Genomic DNA, 21,340 nt, shown 5'->3' on the forward strand with positions numbered 1-21,340 from the left:
AATGCCCATTGACATCCTGGGCCTTTGTCCATGCAATTCCCTTCTGCTTAGGATGCCTTTCCCTCTTACACACTTGACACATTCCTATTTATCTGTTATGACTCAGCTCACATGTCTTAGAGGCTTTCATGAATCACCCCTGCTCTTTGTCCTATGCTAATACTTCTATATTATTTTATTATAATAGTATTTCCACAGAGAGGTGTCAGTGTGCCTGTATGTTTTTTTTTTAGAACAGCTTTACAGGGTCATAGAATATACAAGGTCAGACAATTAAGATCTCGAACTCATTCTAGAAAAAGTGCTACATACCTCATTGCTGAGTATCACTATGGTCACCTTTGAAGTACTCCCCTTGGGAAGCTATGCACTGATGCCAGTACCTAGTCCACCCTTCAAAGCAATTTTGGAACTCTTTTTCTGGAATGGGCATCAGAGCTGTCATTGTATTACCCTTGATGTCCTGAATGTCATCAAAATGTCTTCCTTTCAATATTTCCTTTATCTTCGGGTAAAGAAAGAAGTCATTGGGGGCCAGATCAGGTGAGCAGGGAGGGTGTTCCAATACAGTTATTTGTTTACTGGCTAAAAACTCCCTCACAGACAGTGCTGTGTGAGCTGGTGTGTTGTCATGATGCAAGAGCCATGAATTGTTGGCAAAAAGTTCAGGTCGTCTAACTTTTCCACGCAGCCTTTTCAGCACTTCCAAATAGTAAACTTGGTTAACTATTTGTCCAGTTGGTACAAATACATAATGAATAATCCTTCTGATATCAAAAAAGGTTAGCAACATTGTTGCAACAAGTTTGTAAACTTAATTGTCAGACCTCGTACAATATCTATTCAAACCAAGGCAAAAGGAAACATCTCAAAACATCAAAAGGAAAGAGATACTTGTGATTGGATCCTAGAATGATATGATAATGTCATTCAAGTCTTCTCAAGAGTTAGACCAACTTTTCTTTAAAGAGTGGCTATTTCAGGAGTAGATGAGAGGACAGGAGGTGAAGAATTCATTAACATTGGTAAGGTCCTTTGAAGATGAAGACCGCCAGGTGAAAGTGCTAAGTATCAGATTACTATGTAATTAGGGATCAGGTCTGTTCCAGATCATCTCCATCTCTGGCAGAGTCTCTTTATTTTTGCAAACAATTGAATTCTTTCATCCATAACCTTTCCCTTCAAATGCATATGGTTCTGAGGGAACCATCAAAGGACTTGGGGATCCTCAGCTGAATCAAGTTGCCTTTATATATCATGTTATGGAAATTAAATCTTTATCTTCCTTTCTGTTTGCAAGACAGGAGGAAGTGATTCCCTCTTTGAAAATGAAGCAAGCCATCCCAGAATGTATGCTGGACCTTAGAGAGAGAGAGAGAGAAAAATCCAACAAGAACGCCCAAAGGTGCATTGAAGTTTTCCAAGCCCACCTGCAAGAAACAAACTTGCACTTCTTTTTTCAGTGACTTTCATTTTGTGGGCATTGGTTTGATTCTTCTGGGTCACAGCTTACTTTTTGGAATAAATTAGACTGTCTTTAATTTGCTGCTTGATGCTTGGGAGGGGGTGAGCATGCTTTGTTTTCAGAACTTCTTCCCTGTGCGATGCTGAAGTGTTAGTGCCAATTTTTCTTTTTTTTCAAATGAAGATGGAAGAGTCAGGTTTAGTACTAAGGATTAACTCAGCGGTGATTGCTAAACTCTTTGAAATCATTAGATGAAAGGCAAAAATAGATCTGTACTAAGTATACATGTCATTGCTGTTTTGTTGTGATTGGGGGAATTTGCCATTCAAAGAGTATTTTATTACTGAACAATTTTCTCTCTGAATTTGTGACTTCTTAAGTTTTATTTAGGAAATATATGTTTCTTTCACAAGTATTCTTTACATTTCTTACCCAAGTTAGCTTTTTATCTTAGTAGAGTAAGAACCTTGTGGGATATAGTTATATCTGTTTTTTTTTTTCATTCTATACCCAAACAAATCTAACACAAACCCAGGCACATAGGGACCAACAATCATTGGTTGAACGGATCTGACTTTAATGGCTTGCCACTGTGAAATGTGATCAAATAGCTGTAATTAAATATTGTTTCCTCTTCAATTAAGTCAATGTAGGATTTTGGCATTTTGAACCATTTCTCTTCCTGACATTCCAATTTTCAAGGTTTCACGGACTGTGCAAAGATCCTAGCACTGTATCTGTGGCCTGAGCAGGGAAGCATGAAGCCGGATTCCATAAGGACAGCCATGTCTGCCCAGGCTCCTGCCTGTGTTTTCCCTGGCTGCGCTTCCTACCCCACCAGGTCCACACCTGCACTGCAGAGGCACCAGACCAGCTTCGCAGAGCTCCTTCTGGCTGTCCTGAAACAAACCAACAAAAGCTTGCCACTCCGGGTACACTGCCAGGCTCTGAGTTGTTTAACAATTCACCGAGAAGACAGCTCTGAAATTGCTCCTGCCTACAGAGGGTGAGGGTGGGTATATATAGAGATTTCTAACTTGACAAATGCATTTGGGAAGCCTGAATTTGCAGTTCGGGGAGGCAGCTTGCTCATGGAGCATCTGGGTGCCGAAATCCACGAGGCTGGCACTTGGAGGTTCATCTTGACTCTACAGGTTCTGTGGTCTCATCTCAAAGTCACAGCCCACACAACTGGGCATTTCCCCTGGTGGCTTGGAGAACTGTGGTAATCTCTGAGATAAACCACAGTCCAAATAATCCCCAAGTTCTGTTTTGGAGGCAAGATCTTGAAGGGGAGTGGGCGGGGTTGTGAGGAAGTGATCTGTTCCTTTCCATGCAGGAACCTGGGCCCCTATGTCCCAGGGCTGTCCCTATGTCCTATGTGCAGGCATCAGCTTTGAGGTTGTTGTCACAAAGGGCTTCCTGAGATAAAAGAACGAGGGAAAGGCTTCTCTGCTATAAGAGGCTGTGTGGGAGCAAGGGAAGACGAGAAATGACTCAGGGTCTGCTGCAAACCCTCTCTTTCTCAGTAGAATCCAAATGCTGATCAGGCTTCCCTTGATACTAGTTGCCTAGTATTCCACACATTTTTAAAAGAGATATATCCAAACAAGACCAATGTCTCTATCTTTTAGTTCATCCTATAGGACAGGGCATTGGATGGTTTCTGCTGATCTTTATGTTAGGATAAGAAATCTTCAGTCATGTCTCACTGTTTCAAGAAGTGTGTTACTAATTCTAAACTGTTGAAATCAGAAAATTAGTTACATACAAATTATATAATAACCACCCTGGAATCTATTGTAATTCCCATGTGATTTCTTGAGAATAACAGGGTAGAGTGGTTGGTGTGGCTCCAAAGGAAGACCCATTTTAGGGGTGATGTGGGAATGAGAGGGAACCGTTGTTCTAGAGACACAGACCATAGCAAATTGGAACTGAAGACACACTGTGAAGATCATTGTGACTTCTTCTAATCTATGTAAAACAAGAAAAAAGCAGTTTCCTTTCTGTCTCTCTGTCTCTCCCTGTCTCTCCCCATTAGAAAATAACCATCAATTTTCAGAAAATATTGTTTATGCAACCAAAATCAAGATAACCAAGACCTTACTTTCTTAAACATTTGTAGGATTTTAAGTTAGGACATTTTAGATCATTTTCTTCTCAGGCCACTTGAAAATTCATTCCTTAACCTGTTTCCTCTCTACTTCACAAGGCACGATGAACAGATTCCATAAGGTGATGTCAAATGAAACCCCCCCAATACAGCAAAAGAAATGTAAGTGGAATTATTAAGGGGAAAAGAGTGGAGGAGTTAACAATAGAAAGCAGACCAGCTCATGACGTTTTAAATAATTTTTTCCATCGACATAAAAAAAAGATAAAGAAGAAAACCAGGAAGGTATGTGTAAAGTCAGTCATTTATATAACCATTGCATTTAAAACCATTACACTGTGAGATAATACAAGTAAAAAATGGAGTAATTAACATGATCCATTGAGAGCTTAATCAAGGCCAACATTCTGCTCCCTGTTCATTTGTAAGTGATTTGCTGCTACTAATGCATTTTTGAGACAGAGCTCTATAGAACAGAAGCAGAACCCTGGAAACCCAACAAACAGCCCTCATGTCTTCTTGTGCTCAACTGACCATTGTTGGTACACTTGAAAAATTTAAAGTTGCATTTCAAATGTATTTTCTTGGTGAAAGTGAAGTGTTATTTTTCTTTTCTTTCTTTTTCTGACATGAAAATTTGGTTTGGGTTGGTGGTAAGGGAGAGGAATTACCATGTAACATTTTTTTAAAAAGGCAATTAGCCTGTTAATTGATCCCATCTCCACCGCATAAACAGCATTTTAGCATAAGAACTGAGCTGAGCCATCTTTAATAGTATGCAATTGACCTTTGTAGGGAGATTTAGAGATTACAAAGCACTTTCATATGTATTATCTCATCTAAACGTCACAACAAAGAATGGAGAAGTGCTATTGTTATTTCCCACTTGACATTAGAAAATTGAGGCAGAAAGCATTTAAATAACTTGCCCCAAATTATTTAACCCAGGATTTAAGATGCAGAGTCAAGAATTGAACTCAGTATCTCCATCCCAAATCCTATATTCCTTTACTACACTACAGCCACCACCAAAAAAAAAAAAAAAAAAAAGAAAAAGAAAAAAAAAAAAAAAAAGAAAAAAAAAAGTAGCACCCTAAGGGGCCTCTGAGAAATAAGCTTAGTGCTTTGAGCACAGTTTCACTCAGTAACTGATAAAAACCCACTCAAATCTCTCCTTTCTTGACAACTCACAGCCAAAATGTCATGGAAAAGAAACACTTCCTACCTCCCTCGCTTTTCTCCCCCACCCAACACTCTTCTATTCAGGCTGTCAGATTCTTCTTGCAAAGCATTTGGGACTCAAATCAAGACGGGAGGGGGCACTTTGCCTTGATTCTCATCAATGACAATCAAATTGTTACATTAATTGTTGAGGGGGAAGTAGGGACACAGATTATTCACAAAGAACAGATATTAGGTTGGTGCAAAAGTAACTGCGGTTTAAATTGCAAAAACCGCGATAACTTTTGCACCAACCTAATTCCCAATTCACCTCTCGTTATGAAATACCTCCTCTAATTTGATCATAACTGTCTTCAGGTTCAGACCTGAAATTGCCAACTGGAACTTAGTTTTAGACAGAAAGACATATAGCTTATAAAGTTATTCACTCTCAAATAACTGATAGTAGTATATTGTCTGAGAAACTGAATTAATTAGATATCGGCAGTCAATTAAGGAAAATATCATGTAGATTTGGCACTGAGGCCCACCAAAATCATGTGCAAGGCAAAGTTAGGGGAAAGCCAAGGGCTCATGAGTAAGAACAGACAATTGGTTTGCAGCAAGAACTTATCTTCTCTGTACTCAAAAGATCCTTGACTACAATACTGAGAAAAGACTTATATTAGTAAAAATCATTGCTCAATAACACAAATCATGCTCTACTCACACGTGAGGTAGTAAAGCAACTAAATTCCAAACAGAAAGAGCAACCCAGGAGGGCTTCATGGAAGCAGGGGTCCTTTGTGTTACCTTTTGGGAAGTGTTTGCTTAGCCTGGTGTAGCTCTCATATCAAGGCCAACACTCTGCTCCCTGTTAATTTGTAAGTGTGCAAATTAACAGGGAGCACACTTTGAAAAAGTGTTCAGAGAAATTTGGCAAAGAAAGATGCTTAGGAGATGGAGGCCAAAATCTGAGGAACATTGGAAAGAGAGGCTTCTAGAACGGACAATTGATTAAAAAGAATCCCACAAGGACGTCCTCACCAGGGAAGCGGGCTCTCGCTTGAGCCCTTCTTATTTACTATGAGACCACTGACTACAGGGAAATCATCCAGACTTTCTGGACTAAAGTTCCTTTATCTGAAAACAACCAAATCGCCTTCTTTCTCTAACATGAAAGACTTCTGTGATTCCAGTAATTCTCACCTCAGGGACAGGGAAAATGGTGCTTTAATTGACTGAAATGAAGAAATTAGGAAAATGAGGAAATTTTGAAATTTCCTTCATTGGGGGATTATAACTTTATTCTAAGAATGTTCCAGTCTTACTCTCTATTACTTTCTGAGGATGCCCCGGTATACTCTGCATGTCATTTTCAGTGTTTAACGCCATTACTCTGAAGATACCCAGTCATACTCTGGGTATAACTCTATTATATTACTCTCTGTGCTCCAGGCACTTCCATGGTTGTAAGGAGTTTTTTGCCAGATGAAATTTCCAAATTCTTCACTTCTGTGCTACTAATTAGAAAATATTTTTACTGGAAAATATCCTTTGCATCTAAAATTCCTCAGCTTTCTTTTACAAAATAAGGGCTCAACAGTAAATTTCCAAGTAACACCTGAATATGGGGGAAAAATTCTTTCTCTCACTAGTTGGAGGGAGGGACTGAGTCTCATTCATTTTTTTCATTAACAGGAACCAGTGTTGCCCCTTGCACATACTAGGCCAGTATACATAATACACGATAAATGAATGAATGAATGAATGAATGAATGAATGAACTAATTAAGTAAATAAATGACAGAGTTCCAATTCTTAAAACTTTGGAAAAACTGCCATAGCCTTAACAAAAAGAGGAGAAATAATCAAGAACACTATATATTACAATTTTTTAAAATGCCTATATCTGAGTGATTGTTCAAGGATAGTGTTTTATGTAATATATAGGTAGGTATTCTGGAATCACGTATGGTGATTGTGCATATTAACTGGCAGTCATAGGGTAACACATTTCAAATAGACAGTCCTTAAAAAAAATATCACAGGGCAGCAAATGTAAGCTTTGCTAAAATGTACCTACATATAAAATGTTCCATGTTGCCTCTTTAAACAAGAGCATGAAGTGTTTGGCGTGGTAGCAAAGAAGAACAAATTAACCCACTGAGTGAGTTTCCTCTGTTTGAATGCGAAATAGTAGATGGTACCTAATTCTGCCTCTACCTTTTAAATTGCACCTAGTGGTAAGGTTTTTTATTCTTAGCTAGCACCATTACACAATGACAAATGAGATTTCTCTCGGTGTGAGAAAATTACCTCAGGTAATTCAAGGAAAGAGAAGGCACAGGCATGGTACAAACCAGTACATAAGTCAGATTATAACAAGGTCTTGTTATTGGTTTTGGGTGGTATTTTGTTAGGGCCAGAGTTATCAGAATATGTACTATATTTCACTTTCAAGTATGCCATCATCTCACGATCAATGAAGACAAATGTGAGTCTGAGGAAAGATCAAAACTCTTTATGGAGGTTACTCTTCCCGTGATTTCATTGTAGATAAAATGACAGTATGGGGCTCCCATTAAAATCTATCAATGTGTGGGTCACGGCACCAGGTGAGGTGCTTGGCTGCTTCCAGAGGTAGGAACTGCAGTGTGGGATGTGGAACACTAGTGATGAGCCACTTGGGGTGGGGCTGCCAAGCACTCCTGTTTTCTTCACTTAAAAATGTCTTTCAATCAAGCAACCAACAATTATTTATTCAGGAATTGCCCAGCATGGTGGTAATCTCTGAGATAAACTACAGTCCAGGTGAGGAGCTCCCATTTTTGTTGCCTACAGTAAATTCTATTTCATGATGGTCGTCATGTTTCTCAGAGCTGGTCAAACTAGAAGGTTAAACAATATTGAAAAAGCTCAAGTGAGCAAAAGCCCTCTTCAAATGGCTATGGTTTGGAGGAAATTATTTTATTTTATCTTAAATATATTACTAAGTTAAAGGGTGATTTTCTAAGATACAGATCATTCAAATGTACTGTTAGCTGATGCATCGATACCAGTGGTTCTAACCCTATCAAACTCAATGCCTCCTTTTCAAAACAAATATCTTGTAACTCCTCCATACTGTCCTACAATGAAATTCATAGACACTATAATCTATCTACACATGGATGCTCAAAAATCATTATATTGTGAGTACTAAAGTAGTCAAATTCATGGAGACAGAGAGTAGACTGATGGTTGCCAGGGGCTGGGGGAAGAAGGGAATGAATGGGGATTGTTTAGTGGGAACACAGTTTCAGTTGTGCAGAATGAAAAGAGTTCTATGGATGGAGGGTGGTGAGGGTTGCACAACTATGTGTGTACTAAATACCATTAAACTGTACACTTAAAAATGGTTAAGGTGGTAAATATTATGTTACATATATTTCACCACAATTAAAAAAAATCATATTGATCTTCTTGTAGTATAAAAGAAAAATAAAGGGAAAGTAATTTATTTCCAAATAATATGAACAACACAATATGGATGCCTGGGCACAACAATGCTAGAAGACACAGGTGTTGGTTAGAAGCTGGCTGGCTTCTAACCGTGAATGTGAGCAACACAAATATAGTCTGATATGTGTGTTTCTAGAGCAGTAATACTGAGGATGGCTTTTATCAAATGGTGAACAACTTTTGGGAAGTTCTGCACAAAACAAAGCACAGTTTTCTCTCGATGTCTATGGTAGTTGCATTTTTGGAAAGATTCAGCATATTCAGAATTGTGCAAAAGATACATTATGCTTATATGTAAAATACGTTAGATTCTTAGATAATTATAAGCAGATTTTTCACATAAATACTGGGTTGTGAGGGACACAGGACATGTCTTCGTGGTTCAAGACTTGTAGCACTGCAGGATATCTTCCATCCCTGGCCCCTGACCACCAAACACCAGTAGTATCCCAATCATTGTGACAACCAAAAGTACCCCAAATTTTATCATGCCCCTTCTTGAGAGCTACCGACAAATGGTGACCCAACTTCATGCCCTAGATCCAATCACTCACTCTCTCATTAATGCTGCCTCAGATTTCTCATTCCACAACGATTTCCTCATTCTTGGAACTCATTTGCTTGATCCATTTATTGATCCAAATTAATAAATCATTAAATGGCTTTTAATTGTGTTGCCCAATTAGCTGAAAAGCAAATAATAGAGAGTCTTAAACATTTTTCCTCTCTCTACTTTTATAAAAACTGACAAATAAACGAGCTGATATCAGATATTGGTTCTAAAAGTTAACCTCAGTGCGAGTTGCCATGGGACCCCTCACCACTGCCTTTCAGGCAGGTACAGTGTCCTGGAATACCTCTAAGTCGTTTAAGAAAGATTAACTCACATTCAAAGTGGGTCTGAGTTAACACATACTTTTACCATGTAAGGTCTTGTCATGGAAAAAAGTTCACAATTCTCAAGAAGGCAAGTGCTTTGAGGGCAGGCCTTTGTTTTCACATTTGTCACAGTTCCTCCCATGTGACCATTAGCACAGAAGGCACTCAATAAATACCTGTTGAAATGAATTGAATTTATCCATGTAAAATATTTATAGTAACTACCAATATTGAATTAATCAAAACACCCTCACTTCAATCCCTCCATATCGATGGAATTTTCGTGTACTATATTTCACTTGCAAGTATGTCATCATCTCACAATCAGTGAAGACAAATGTGAGTCAGTTGTAGTGAAGATCAAAATGCTTCATGTAGGTTATTCTTCCAGTGATTTCATTGTAGATAAAATGACGTAACTTGAAATCGGCAGAGTAATTACGTCAGATAGCCTCACTTCATTATTTATTCATTCCCAGGATAAAACTGTTTCTCCTGGGCCTTCTAAGAAGCACGTTTGGCTAAGGCAAGCAACCCCCAATTTTAGTGATATCTTTGCTGTGGAAAAAAAATAATAAACATGTAATTAAATTTTGCAGGTGCAACAATCCTGCCACCAGGAGCCATGGAGGAAACCTGTGAAGTTATCCTGAGCAATTTTCTCTACTGTAATTTGGAAATTAGCCCACCTGGAGACATAAACCCACAATTTCCTCTGCTATTGTCTTATCATGTTTATCTTGTCTTAAATGCTGAGACTCCTGTTGCAAAAAGAAACAGGTTTGAACACTGAAATCTCAGCAACTGAGTAGAATATTTCAGAAGTTTGAATTCCGAGCCCATTGACCTTCATGGTGGCTGTGAAGACCATAAAAACCAACCGAAAGTACTGCAGGGCAAAACTAACCTGCCAGAAAAACACTGCGGAGTGCTGGCAACTCGGATACACGTGCAGACTTGAAATGCTGCGTGCTGTGCCAAAGCCTGCCTCCCTCGGAAACCACAGGCAGCTTCTCGAGAAGAACACGGCATGAGTGTGTACATGGCTTGGGAGACAAAGTCTGTTGACACCAAATTCAGAGACCCCCTGAGCAAAACCATTTGTAACTTTCCCCTCAGTCTCTTCAGTGGTGGAGGGAGGGGCCGATTTCACCAGAAGAAAAAGACAAACCAGAAACACTGTGGTCTGTTTTGTTTTTGCAGGTCCCTATCTGAGTGACTTGGGGAAATGGCTTTCTTAGCCTCAGGCTCGCCACCTGTAAAAGGAGAGTCTTTATTTGCCAAAGTGCTTTAGGATCTTCAAAGGGATGACTCTTGACCATTATTCACGTATTTGTACATCTTTTAGGCTGGGTTGGTCATACTTGATAGTGCTCCCCTATTTTCTCAGGGGGGTTGGATCATTCAAAAACTTGAGAATGTGGTCTTCCCTTTCTCCTCAGACCTGCCCCAAAGCCTCATTGAACACACCCACGCTTTGATTATTGGAGCTCCTGAAATAGAGCCAAGGGTTGAGGCTCTAGTGTCAGTCATGGCAATATTTGGTGTCACTTTTTAACGTGACTTGCTTTCTTTTACTTCACACAAATATTTACACATAAAATACCTACAGAAGTATACACTCCATACATGCCTTGACACCCATGTACTCGCAGCTGTCCTCCATTTGGATATCATGGCTTCCAGGAAGCCTTGCTAACACTGCCCCAACCACCTCAGTAAGGGTAGGTGTCCCTTTTATACTCTTCTCCAGCATTCTGTGCCTACATCTATCAGAATATCACCCTGTATTGTAATTGTATTTATTGTCTTTTGAGCTATTTGACTACAAATTCCTTGAAGGCAGAGATTGTATTGTTTATTGCCCTTTCACCCATGATTAGTACAATGTATTGCCTCCGGTAGGAATTCAGCATATTTGTTAAATGGACAGATGGATACATAAGTGTGTAGACCTATATTAAGATTTTAATGTATTTTTGCCATTCTCTTGATTTCTTTAATTTATTCATTCTTATTAATTGTTTTTAAGCTTTTAAGAGTTATAGTGGCTCCTGGTAACCATTTCAAATAATTCAGAAGTACAAAGAGGAAAAAATGAGTCTCCTTTCATACTTCCTCGTCAATCCTACTCCCTTTCCCCAGAGGAAACCACTGTTAAAGACTTTTCTTTGCATTTATGAACACATATTTAATATATCAACAAAAATATTTTTGAAAACAGAACAGAGTTATATTTTAGGTATTTTTCTGTGTCTTGCTTTCCCCCCCCCTCCTGAATATGTAAAATATCTCGTTCTTATTTATTTATAGGCTCAGAATATTTCTTCGTTCAGGTATTCATCTTCTTATTTGTTCATTATAAAAATGTTCAATACACTAATTTTAAAAATCAAAGAGTGCAGAAGGTATAATATAAAATGCTTCTCTTGGCAGTTCCATACGTCAGAGGTAAACACTTATAATTGTGTCTAGTTTTCCTACTTTTGGTGTTTATCTCAACAACTCCAAATTACTTCTTGATTTCTCAACACTAGATGTTATCTGTCAACTCCTTGATAAGAAAGTTGAAGAATTTAGTGTTTTTACTCCAACTCCTTCTACCTTTCACCTACTGATTTTCTTTCTGTCCTTTATGTTTAGTCATTTTAGTGGTTACACTGTTGACCTTATATAAAGTCCTTAAAATTCTATTTCCCCCATAAATCATAGCCAGCAACTACTGGTATTCTGCTGTGTGTTTTTCAGATGTCAGAGCATTTACACATCCCCTCTCCTTCTACTTCTTCAAACTTCTCTCTGCTTACTCCATCACCAGCAATATTTGCATCTGGGCTTTAGCAGTTTCCATTTCTCCTGTGCAATGCCCCTGCTTTTGGCATCCAGAAATTAGTTGAGATTTCTTGTCTATTAATGACACCTACCTTGTTGTTAGAGTTGTTATCAACCAATTCTTTTTTAGGATATCTTTTTAATGATCTCAATGGGGTTTGGGGAGGTAGTAGAGATACTTAGCCCTTCATCTTGAACTGGGCTCTTCCGCTTCTTTTGAATGTGTTTATTTCTTTCAGATAAACGCATTAGTATTTCTTAATTCTGACTGCTCTTAAATACAATTGTGTATAGGATTTGAACTGTGTTAGAAAGAATATAAAGATTTGGAAAGATGTCAGTCATGATTATTATTTCCATGCTATCACTGTACTCACGTCAGTCTTTCCTATTTATCCATCTCTACTCTGTTTCCCAATAAGCAATGATAGCAAAATTCTTCTGTAAATAGTCATATATTTTTGCTCTCCCATAAATCACTTTTACAAACCTTGGTAGCATCATGTAGTTTAACAAAGATCTGAACAGGCTTTAATGAAAATATATTTACGCTAAAATTAAAACTCTATCAAAGAGTTGAAATTGCTTACATCACAAACTATTGTCACCATTTGTTCTCATGTCCTATTTTCCCAAGTAGATAGTAAACTCTTTAATGAATTACAAAGAGCTTCTGAGGCTGCATTTTATTTTTTTAAAGCAAAAAAGTGTACCCAACAAAATACATGTCATATAGTTGGTGTCCAATTAGGTTTGCTGAACATAAATGAACTGACTTCAGTTGACTCGTCACTGCAGAATTCTGGGCTCTGTGCCATGGGAATAGCATGACTTTACCCATTTCCAGCCTAGATCATTGAATGAAGGAGCCCTTGAAATGCCTGACAAACTCCCTTTTAATCATAATTATACATGACTTCTCTCCCCCTTCCTGGTATGGCAATATTAAATGCCACAGGGAAACTGATTTCAATTACGGTGATGCCTTACCCTTCTGGTTCATCAAATTACACACACACATACCACTTCCGTGGAAGTTATCCAGTATAATTCTTAGTAGTGGGGAGCATGAACAGGGTGCCAAGTACGTAGGAAGTGCTTATTAGGAGTTAGAAAGCAATATAATTACCACATGCCAAATGTATAGGAAATAAGAATGCTTTTCAACAAAGCCAGGCTTATTTTATTTGTCCCATATAGCTCCCACAGGATCTGTTCTTACCTGTTTCACTCACTCCACCAAATACTGACTACATATGGAAGACAAAAACTTAATTAAGAAGTAGGAAACACTAGACTACAAACTCCTTATTTGTCTTACTCTACCCTGCACTCCATAGGCACTCTAAACTTATTGGATCTTTTTAATAGCTAGTAGAAAGGAAGTTAATTTTTTACAATGTGGGCTTTTTCTTGCCACCACACACACACACACACACACACACACACACACACACACACAAATAATAAAAAAAATTTAAAAAGCATCCAAAGTCCTGGCTGTGCTAGGGTGGATTTAAATTTATAAAAAGTTTTAGAGCTGGAAATTGACTCTGAAGCTGGAAGGAGAAAACCAAATCTCTCAGCTTCAGAGTTAAAAACAAAGCACGTAGGTGCCTACCTATCTTTCCAAGGCTTTGGTTTGGCCATTTCTGGACTATTTCATCATTGGTGCTCAGGTCTCTAGAGGTGGGAAGGAACCTTGTTCATACTTTGAGTCACGGAAGAAGTGCAGGACAATGAAGGAAATGTGAGCTGCCCCCATATTTGCCTCTTCTCTATCTAACCAGCCTAATGGAGGTGTTGGCCAAGAGTAACTTGGTCCTCACTGATTCTATCTGAAGCAGGTAAGTTCCATTTGTAGTAAGACTTTCCATGTTTATGAGAGTTCAGGCTCCATCTGCCAATGCCAGTGGGTGACTTGAGAAGAGACGTGATTCATTTAGTCAACAAATATCTATTGAGCACCCACCAAATGCCACGCCCAGACCTATGCTGTGGGAATAAACAGTGAGTAGGGTAGGCAAAGGTCCTACCCTCATTCTGGTGGGGGAGACAAACAAGAAACATGTGAATATACAATGTAATGTCAAAAGTGTCCTGAGTGCAATGAAGAAAAACAAAGCAGGGTTAGCCAATAGTCAACAAGGGACACAGCCTTCAAGGCCCAGAAAATATAGAGCTCAGTGAGCCATGATTCCAGAGTGAAACTGGTGCCTGAGTTATTCTACCAGATCTATATTTTGGTAAGGACAGGTCACACTGTGATAATCAACACTGCTGGGACAAACAGTGGCTGGGAGCAGGGCTTTGTTTTTTGCAGTTGAGGATGTGATTTATTAGTACTGTTATTACTATAACGATTATTACCACTGTTGGCCTTGGCAATGAAGTTCTCATTGTTTCCTAATCTGATTCTAAAAGAGGCCACTGAGACTCATAGCTCAGAGGGCATTTGGGAGGCAATGCAGCAGAATAGTGTAGAGTAGAGGTTATTGAACTGTAGCCCACATGCCAAATCCAGCCTGCTGTCTGCTTTTATTAAAGTCTGTTTTATATGACTATGGGCTAAGAACTTTTTGTACATTTTTAAATGTCTGGGAAAAAATAAATATAACATTTTGTGACATGTGCAAAGTATGTGAAATTCAAATTTCAGTGTTTATATATAAACTTTTATTGGAACATGCTCATTTTTTAGGTATTGTCTATGGCTGATCTTGTGCTACAACAATAGAGTTGGATAGCTGTGATGAGCCTGTCTGGCCCTTGAAGCCTAAAATACTTATGATTTGGACCTACAAGAATAAATCTGCTGACCCCTGGGTAAGAGTATGGACTCAGCAAGAAACTGACTGTAGCATTTATGGTATGTACTAAAAAAAAAAAAAAAAAAAAAGAATACTACAGCCATGAAAGAAATTAGATAAATCTCTATATATTGCAACAGGAAGATGTTTGTGATATAGTAAGTTAAACAAACAAAAAAATTGAGTGCAGTGCATTTGGCTTCTCCAAATATTCCACTGTGATATAACTGCTGTTTTGTTCATTGTCATGTCCTCAGTACCTAGAATCTTGGGACCCAAGTTACTCTCTCAATAAATATTTGTTGAATGACTATAACACAACATCTAGGAAGGGAGCTATAAAATAAAATGTAAGTTTGGCGGTATAAAAACTAATATATATATATATATATATATATGTATATATGTGTATATATATACACATATATACATATGTATTTTTTCCTTTCTTAAAATATATATATACATATATATATATATATTTTTCCTTTCTTAAAATGTGTACACATATGTGTGTATATATATGTGTATATATATATATAGCCAAAAATATGTGTACACATTTTAAGAAAAGAAAAATAAACTATTAAAATTGTAATACTCAGTATATAACAATAACAAAAGATGAACACAAGTCACGTTTGACTTCTGCAATGATAAGAGGTGCTCAAAGTGGTTACCATCAGCATCTAGACACTTCTGATTCCAGTGAACTACTGCTTGAGCAACGTTGACCAAAGTGTCCATTTGTATACATTTTTTTGGCACCCCTGATATATGTATGTGTGTATATATATACATATATATACACATATATATGTATGTGTGTATGTGTGTATATATATATATGTGTGTGTGTGTGTGTATATATACATATATATATATATTTCCCCCCTCTTGGCATGGCAAAATTACCATGAGCTAGGTCAACAGACTAACGATAAACCTCAAAAAAAAGCATGAAGAGTTTGTCCTTAATGAGCTCCTACCAATCAATAAGAAGATCAACAATAACCCAATAGAAAAGAGGGCAAAGGATATCAACAGGTAATTCCCAGAAAAGGAACTGCAAATGCCTCTTTAACCTATGAAAAGATGATCAAGCTACTTATAAGAGGAAAACAAATTAAACTAAATGAGAGTATTTTTTCCCACCTCTCAGCTAATGAGGACATATTGTATCAGTTTAATTGTGCACTAGCAAAACTTTCTAGGGAGTACTATTTGATAACATCTAACCAAAATTTAAAGTGCACACACCCTTTGACCTAGGAATTCTAATTCTAGAAAGTCATCCTCTAGAAATATTCACATTTGAAATGATACAATTGCACAGTTACTTATTGTGACATTGTTTTTAATCCTAAAATATTGGAAATAACCTAAATGTCCATCAGTAGGAGAAGTAAATTGTGCAGCCTAAAAAATACCATGCAGCCCTAGAAAAGAAAGAGGCAGATTTTCATGTACAGATATGGAAGGATCTCCAAATTATATTAGGTGAAAAAGGCATAAAGCATGTAAGTAGAAGGATACATTGGTTTTAAAAAAGAATTATATGGAGTTCCTTCCATAGATTATCTTTAGAAAAATACAGAAGAAAGTGGTCACAGTGGTAGCCTTTGAAAAGGTGAACTGTTTGGCTGGGGAACAGGGAAGAAAGGAGCCTCACTTCTACTTCACACCTTTTGGTCATCTTAATATCATATTTAATAAATATTACTAACATTGAAATACGAATTGTATGAGTTTGATTTTGAAAAAAATGCTGAATATACATAGGAGAATTGGAAAGAATACATACAATTAACATTATAGGAAACTTTTAAATCATACATTTCTATAATGTTTAGTAATGGGTAGATAGTAATAGAAAAATAAACCATAATAAAGATACAAGAAAGCACAAGTCAGCTGGGCTTCTATTTATTTATTCAGAATGTAAGGCTTACTATGACAGCTGCTAAAACCACCAGTCATCTAAAATCTGTAATTTGGCTCCCTGTGACTTTATTCTGTGCAAATGGTTACTATCTGATGCACTCTATTGTACCTTACAGGAATTCAAAAGCACTTGGCCATAGATAAGTTGAAAAAAAAAAAGGATAAAAGTCCTTTCATCTCATCCTGTTATCGTCTAAATCTCAAAGACACAGTGAGGTTACTTCTCAGTCATTTCAGCTATCATTTTGATTACATGACATTTTCTTAACAGTTGTTTTTAGGAACTTTTAAAATATCCTTTCTGTTTAAGACAAGTTATTTAAGAAAAGTATATCAAAATACAAAATCAACTCCTAAGGACCCTGGGGGAAGAGTATGATAATCACAGAAGTGGTATCAGAAGTGGTATCTACTGCACAGGACAGCTGCCCAGTTTCCCTCCAAATGAATGCCAGCCTTACCTCAGTTTTAGTCTGGTTTGTTATTTTACATCCTCAAGTTAACATCAGTCCAAAGATCAAGGGACAAATCCTACACTGTGGCCTCTCTGTATTTTCCAGATACCAGATGGGTTTGCTGTTGGCCTGGAAAGTTTCGTTTAACTGGAGGCCATACCTGGTCTGGAAGACCAGGATTCTGAGGCAATATTAGGATTGGAGTGACAGCCATGATAAGCCATGATGACAAAATCCTGGACAGAAATTTTCCTGGAGTTGATCTACCTACGTTGTCCAATACCATAGCACTAGTTTTGAAATGTGACTAGAACAGATTGAGATGTGTTGTAAGTGTAAAGTGCACACTGGGTTTTGAAGACTTAAAAAACTAAAATAAAATAGAACATATCATTAATCATGTTTTATATTTGAGTAGATGTTGAAAAATAATATTTTGGCTATAGTGGGTTAAACAAAATGTATTAATAAAATTAATTTCATCTGTTTCTTTTTACTTTTTTCATCTGGTCACTAGAAAATTTAAAACAGCATATGTGGCTTTCAGAGTCCAGTAACCGATATCTCACAGATAAAGAATTACCTAACTAGGGTAAGTCCAGGTACAAGGGCAAGAAGGCAAAAAATGGGATTGTATTCAGTTTAATGGTCTAAGTCAGAGAACTAATTACATATTTTGCAACTATTATTCAAAGTGTCATATTTTATTGAATTATGCCATGTGATGCATCTGACTATTTTTTTACAAAGCAAAATTGGCAAAATGAGAGCAATAAGCACCATTTGGACAGACTGTCCCTGATGATAATTTTTAATCTATCAAATTTGATTAACCGTGGTTAACACTTAGAAAGTATTATATTTCAATAAAAGTATATTATAAAAATATTAAATAAGCAAACAAAACTAGCACAATTTTGACCTAGTAGATTTTCTAGGAGCTTTGGAGGCTTTTCCAGCCCAAGTTAGTGGTCAGCAGTCATCACAGAGAGTAGAAAAGTGGTTGCCAGGGGTTGAGGGAAATAGGGAGAGGTTGGTAAGATAGTGCAGACTTTAAGTTTAAGATGAATAAGGTCTGAGGAGCTAATGTATACATGGTGAGTAAAGTTGATAGCACTATATCATATAATATAATTTAAATTTGCTTAGAGAATAGAACTTAAATGTTTTCACCAAAAAAATAATAATATGTGAGGTGATGGATATGTTAATTAACTAGATGGGGGGAATCCTTTCACAATGTACAAGGTGTGATAAAAAGATACAGTGAATTGTGCTGCTGAGTACCATCCAACGGAAAGTCAGGGATACATGGTACCTCGGTTTTCGAACGTTTCCGCTGATGAACATTTAGGTTTACAAACTCTGTAAATTTTATGGATCTATGGTATCATTAGATAGTAAAATTCGTTCTAAATTTGCAGTTTGAGAGGTTGATTTTAAAGGTCTGGAACAGATTAATCCATTTTGCATTACTTTCTATGGGGAAACCGTGCCTCAGTCTTCAAATGTTTCAGAACTCCACCGGTCTTCCGGAACGGATTATGTTAAAAAACCAAGGTCCCACCGTATTCAATATGGGAAGTAGCACATTGAATCTTAGTAACGGTGTGTGGTGAGTTTCACCTTGTTCAGTGCAGTCAGTCGGGTATGAGTTATGGTTGAGAAAAGATGTGTTTTAAAGTGTGCCGTAGATCATGGATCACGAACAAATGCATTAACATGAAATGGGCAAATGTTTTCCTCTGTCATGACAACATTCCATGTCACACATCGCTTCTGGTATATGGCAATTTCTGCCAAACAAAAACATTACAGTGTGTCCTCATCCACCTTATTCACCAGATCTGGCATTGCACCACTTCTGGCTCTTCCCCAAAGTCAAAATGACCATGAAAAGTAAACATTTTGAATCGACTCAAGACATTGAGGCAGCCACAACAGCGCAACTAAAGACACTCATGAAAGAGGACATCCAGAACTTTTTCAGAAAGTGGCAAGAATGATGAGATAAGTATATTTAAAGCAAGGGGGAGTAACGACAATGTGTCTTTTACTGTAATACGTTTTTTTAAAATTTAAACATTCACCATAGTTTTTGATCACACTTTATATATATCAAATCATCACATTGTATACTTTAAATATATTACAATTTTGTCAATTATACCTCAATAAAGCTGAAAGAAAAATATTTTTTTTTTTTAAATTCTGAAGTAATGAAAGCCTTGGAAAAGTTATTTAGATATCGTCCTGGTATTGGGTATTATATTCTTTAAAACTAATCAATGTTCACATAATACTCGCATCACATTTCTGAAATTCTCAAGAAAAAACTAGTCATAGAAAGTTTTTCAGACTTTAAACTTCAAAAGGTTAATAAAACATGCCAACAACGCTTTCAAAATTTCTTGGTCACTATGGTAGTTATGAATGGCCTACTGATTAGCTATTCCCTTTCTTTCTTGCTAACAGAATCCCAATTTTGTTCAGGCATCTGGTGGCCATGTGTACCAAGGGAGGCTGGGCCTCTTCCTGGCTCTAGAGGGTCTGTCTTGACTGGTTTAAGCCCAGCAGGGTGATTCTATCCCCTTGCCAGCTCAGAAATGGGCAGGCAAGGCAGTTCTGACCAGTGAGAGATGAGGACAAGTTTACTGGGGTAATGTTATGGGCTCCTGCTGATAAAAAGGTGCATGAGAAGAAACAGCTCCTTTCCCCACGTCCTGCTATGTGTGATACCTGGATCTGTAGCAGACCTCTTGTGACCACAAGGGGAGCCCATCTGAGAAGGCAGAACTGAAAGGAGGAGGCAAAGCTTTTGTTGTGGAACTCCTGAATTAGGAAACCCTGAAACAACCCAACCTCTGTACTTCTTCAGTGACAATACGTTTTTCTTATGTATTAGAAATGTGTTAGACCATTTTTGAGTCCATTATTATTTGCAGCCCAAAGCATCCTAAATGACGTTACTTATGTTGCTTATCTATTTAGAAAAGTAGCTGATCAAGCAATACCTTAAAATGTACAGTTGTTTTGTTTTAGCAAGGCTTCTCTTAGAAAATATAAACTCAGTCAGGCTTTCTTTTCTGCTTGTCTGGCACCACTGTACCTGCTGAAAAATGAATAGCTATTTGCAGGGCAATGTTAAAAGGTAACATGATGCAGCTGCAAATATTTACTTATTTAGGTTACTGTTTATGTTCTAGACAAAAATGCCTATATGCATTTTTGTTTTTCTAACTCCAGAAATCTGGATCTATTATAACATCAAATACAGGATTTTGTCATATGTTCAATAGATTTTTGGCTAGATCCCATATTATCCCTCTCACAGGGATCAATTTAAAAAGAAAACCATCTAAATAACGATTAAAACAACAACAAAAAAAAGACTTCCATGTCCAATAGTCCTGATAGTAAACTCATTGTTGGTTTATTTGACAGACCAGGAGAGTTAATGATCGATTATCCATACTAAGGGGAATGTAAAGATCAATGGCTCTGATTAGAAAATGCACATGAAAATACTCTGAAAAACTAAATGATTTTCTATCTCTTTAGCCATCTGTAAGGACTATTTTATCTTCTTGCAGAAAAGATAACTGAAGATGAATGATACAGCATATTGCCCAAGGTCTCCCCAGCTGGTAAAGAAGAGGCCCTTAACTGGGACTGAACCCCAGGTCCACCTCATGGTCGAGCCCAGATGCAACCCAAATTGCTGGAATTACCCCTTTGCCTTCGCCATGGCCACCTGCCTGCAAAAATTGTGTAAGTAGTAAATTGCTCAAAAGGTGTGCAGAAGGAGAGGGTAGGAGTCAAAAACTTCCATCACCTCCACACCTAGAAATCAGCTGTACAAATTCTCTGATTACTTGTAAGTCTTCTCAAAGCAATTAAATAAATATTCTGGAACAATGAATTATATATAACATTAGAGCCTAAAATCACACACTTACACAGGAACCATAACTACTGGTTACTTTGGTACTCACTAACAAAGGATTAAGCTCTCAGTTACCATCCATTAAGATTAGAATTGTCGGGGTCGGCCTGGTGGCTCAGGCGGTTAGAGCTCCGTGCTCCTAACTCCGAAGGCTGCCGGTTCGATTCCCACATGGGCCAGTGGGCTCTCAACCATAAGGTTGCCAGTTGAATTCCTCGATTCCCGCAA

At 37.5% G+C, this 21,340-nt stretch overlaps 1 protein-coding gene and 1 long non-coding RNA gene across 2 annotated transcripts in view; one reads left to right on the forward strand and one right to left on the reverse strand.

The window, feature by feature from the left end:
- The window catches only part of KCTD1 (potassium channel tetramerization domain containing 1), a 168,580-nt gene that overhangs the window by 99,189 nt on the left and 48,051 nt on the right, over positions 1-21,340 (reverse strand). The window lies entirely within an intron of this gene.
- Positions 1-21,340, forward strand: part of LOC141573153 (uncharacterized) — a 55,626-nt gene that overhangs the window by 14,257 nt on the left and 20,029 nt on the right. Inside the window, exons 2-5 of the long non-coding RNA XR_012498773.2 lie at positions 9,725-10,849; positions 14,659-14,826; positions 17,684-17,758; positions 19,012-20,937. This is a non-coding gene — a long non-coding RNA (uncharacterized LOC141573153). The remainder of the gene's footprint in view (positions 1-9,724; positions 10,850-14,658; positions 14,827-17,683; positions 17,759-19,011; positions 20,938-21,340) is intronic.

This window comes from Rhinolophus sinicus, chromosome 4 (assembly GCF_057876585.1).
Source record: "Rhinolophus sinicus isolate RSI-liver-muscle chromosome 4, RSI-T2T, whole genome shotgun sequence".
Classification (NCBI taxonomy): Eukaryota; Metazoa; Chordata; class Mammalia; order Chiroptera; family Rhinolophidae; genus Rhinolophus; species Rhinolophus sinicus.